This window comes from Propithecus coquereli, unplaced genomic scaffold, assembly GCF_000956105.1.
Source record: "Propithecus coquereli isolate 6110/MARCELLA unplaced genomic scaffold, Pcoq_1.0 Scaffold16, whole genome shotgun sequence".
In the NCBI taxonomy this organism is placed as follows: Eukaryota; Metazoa; Chordata; class Mammalia; order Primates; family Indriidae; genus Propithecus; species Propithecus coquereli.
Window position 1 is genome coordinate 9,876,133 of NW_012140524.1, and position 3,989 is coordinate 9,880,121.

A 3,989-nucleotide genomic window follows, 5' to 3' on the forward strand; every position below is an offset into this window, starting at 1 on the left:
AATTTTTCAAAACTGATAAAAGATATCCCAGAAATTTAAGAAATTTGAGTAATCCAAGTAGTACAAACAAAAAATCCCATGTATACAAAGAGCATAGAGAAAACCATTGAAAACCAAAGACAAGCTGGGCATAGTGGTGCACACCTATAATCCCAGCTGCTAGGGAGTCTGAGGTAGGAGGACTGCTTGAGCCCAGGGGTTCAAGACTATCCTGGGCAACATAGTGAAATCTTGTCTCAATAATAAGGGGAAAAAACAAAAGCAAAAACAAAGATAAACTTTTTAAAGCAGCCAGAGGAAAAATCATTATCTTCAAAAAGGTGACAATGAGATTGACAGCTGACTTCTCAATAGAAACAATTGAATCTGTAAACAATGAAATCACCTTTGTCTAATACCGCAAGAAAACTTCTCTAACTAGAGTTCTAAACATGGCAAAAACTCCCTACCACAATGAAGGTGAAATAAAGATATGTTCAGACAAACAAAAGTTTGGAGTATTCATCACCAGCAGATCTGACTACAAGAAATATCAAAGGGATTTCTTTAAGCTGAAGGGGATGATTCTACATAAAAAAATGGAACTGAAGATATAAATAAATGTATTGGAAATGGTAAGACATGTGTGTTATTATAAATAAGTTGGATCTGTAACAATGCCTTGTCAAATTTTAAATAAATGTAGATGTAAATACATGACAATACTGGAAAGAGGTAAAGGATAAATGTATTTAAAAGATTCCACATTTCTACCAGTATCAGGAAATCAATGATGCATACTATGAAAAAAGAATGTATAAACTGCCTATGGAATATATACCAAAATTGGCAAGGTACTGCACCATAAAGAAATAATTCATAGCATCTTCTGTGACCACAATGGAATTGAACTACAAATAAACTAGTATGTACTAGAAAAATTCCAACTATGTGGAAATGAAATAATAAATCAATAAGAAATAAAAACAGAGATTAGATAATTTGACTAAACTATAATGAATTTAAGACCTATTGCCAGACACGATGACTCACACCTGTAGTCCCAGCAACCAGAGAGGCTGAGGTGGGAAGATCACTTGAGGCCAGGAGTTTGAGATCAAGCTGGGCAACATAGCCAGACCGTGTCTCTACAAAAAATGAAAAAATAAAATAAAATTAACCAGGCATGGTGATGCACACCTATAATCCTAGCTACTCAGGAGGCTGAAGTAAGAGGATCACTTGAGCCCAGGAGTTTGAGGTTGCAGTGAGCTATGATTGTGCCACTTCACTCCAGCCTGGGGGACAGAGCAAGACCCTGTTTCTGAAAAAAATTACCAAAACAAAACCAACAAAAATACTGTATTACTTATAGTATCTTTTTCTTAAACACTGACTATGCAGAGCAACAGTAGTATCTTATTAATATTAGTATGCACATATGTGTGTATACATGTATTTATTATTATTACTATTACTAACTTTTTTGAGCTGCTTCTAAATCCTGAGAATTATGCTGAACCTACTTGTACTAGTTGGCTCAGGCTGCTATAACAAAACATCACACAATGGAGGGCTCAGTCAACAGAAATCCATTTTCTCAAAGTTCTGGAGGCTAGACATCCATGGTCAAGGTGTCAACAAATTTGGTTTCTAGTGAAAGCTCTCTTCTGGGATTGCAGATAGTCACCCTTCACTGTGTCCTCACATGGTCTTTCCTTGGTGCATGTGAAAAGAGAGAGAGCTCTCTGTGTCTCCCTGTCCTTTTATAAAGCCACCAATCTCATTGGATTAGGGCCCCACCCTTTTGATATCATTTAACCCTAATTCTTCCCAAAGACCCTATCTCTAAATGTAGTCATAGTGGAGGTTAGGGCTTGGACATATGAATTCTGGGGGGAAACACAATTCCGTTCACAACACTGTTGTTTGCATTATGTAATTTAACCCTCATTAATTAATGAGGGAAGTGCTAATATTTTCTACATCTTGTAGTTGAGGAAACAAGCACAGGATAAGTAATTTGCCCAAGGTCTTCTGACGTGTAAATGGCATTCAAGTTGTTTGTTTTTATACCAGTTGCTGAGCTCTTAATAAGTACTCTAGTTTTCCCCTTTTTGAAGGCCATCGTAAAAAATTTCAACTTTGTCCAGAAAATATTAAGGAATAGGGAGTAATTGAGTTTTTTTTAAAAGAATAAATGTATAACAGCTTTATTGAGACATAATTAACATACCACACAATTCACCCATTTAAAGTTTCAATTCAACAGTTACTGTATTTACAGAGTTGTGCAATCATCTCCACAGTGGATTTTAGAGCATTTTTTATCACACCCAAAAAAACCCTGCACTCGTTAGCATCCAATCCCCAATTCTTTCAACCCCCTCAGCCCTAGGCAGCCATTAAGGCATTCCTGTTTTCTAAGGAGAAGAATAGTATGGTTACATCTTTGGTTCCACTGAAGAAAGGGAGACCAGTCGGAGGGTGAACAAATAGTCCAGGTGAGCAACAACTTGAGAAGAACTGTGGTAGATATGCATGAAGCTTACAGAACACAGGATGTCTGGAGAGAATGATCTGGCTTATTAGATAAGGGGGTCTTTTTCCTTTTACATAGGCAAAATCTATAATCCACAAGTAAAGATTTGGCTGAAAGGAGCTTTCAGGAAGAAGTAGCAACACATGTACCTTCATCAAATCTAAGACTCTACCCATCACTATAAAGCATACTATTAATTCATGGATCATTAAGAAAGTAAAAACATTGCAAATTAAACTAGAACATGACATTTTCTTATCACATTGATTGTAAGAAGCATCTGATTTTAGAGATGTTAAAAATCTAAAAAATTGTGCATTGTAGAATCAATGGCATATGGTATTGAATCATATAGTAATGATAACATTAAATCATAATTTGTGTTCTGACATAGTTTTTCTTAAAATGAGACATTTATTTTGTAAGGTTTGTTTTCTGAAGTATTTTAAATAAGTTCAAAATACAAATCACTTATTCCATTTACTTAATATAATATCATATTTGTAAATAAAGAGAAAAAGAAAAACCTCAGATTTACTTTTGAACAATTTATCATTGACCATTGTGATTGTAATATCTATACTATTACTATTTCCAAAAGGGATTTGAGAAACCAACAAAAGCATAAGCACAAAGCAAAAGATAGGAACTGAGCAAAATTAAGAACAATATCAAGGACTCCTGGTTCCCCAAAGCCATGGTAATTCTCAAAATATTAGCAGCTGGCAATATGGCTACCCAAAGGCGAAAAAAATGGTTTGCTCTCTGGTTAGCAGTTGATACTTGCCACTGACCTTTTTTTTTTTTTTTTTACATACTTCTAATTTTTGGAATCTATGTGATTTCCATTGCTTTGTTTCCACTTTGCTCATTTTTTGAGTCCCCATCTGTGTCTGGATGTAGGCAACAGAATTTACCATGACCACATGTCAATGAATTCTACTTGTTCTCTCAGTGGCTACCACCAGAACACGTGTGGGCTGGCACCTCAGGGCTTTCTTGTCCTCCTGGAGCAAACTGTTTGCAATTAGATGGCATCTTTCTGGTGCAGTGGATCCCCCTGCACTCCTGTGTGGGCAGCCTAATCTTTCCTTAAGTGTATTTCATAGCCCTCTTCCAGGCTAGCTTCAGTTTCTCTTTCCTTGCCCCTTCCCAAGGTCTTCAGATCATGAACTGAATCATGGAGAATTCTTCTATCTTTGTAACAAGCTTCAGGAGAAAGAAATTGCCCAAGTGGCTGCTGGCATTTTTGCCCTCTCTTTCTTCTATTCCTGTACTTCCTCTACCTTCTGTTCTATCCCTGGTTTCTCTCAATATATGAATTCTTCCCTTGCTTTTGTTTATTTTCTTGTATCTTGTCTATAGCTGAAACAGAAATAAGGGCCTGAAAAAGGGCAAAATGTATTATGAGTTGTCTCTTTAAAACCTTCCCCACTCTTTTTGGGAATTAAAATATGCATTTGTGCCC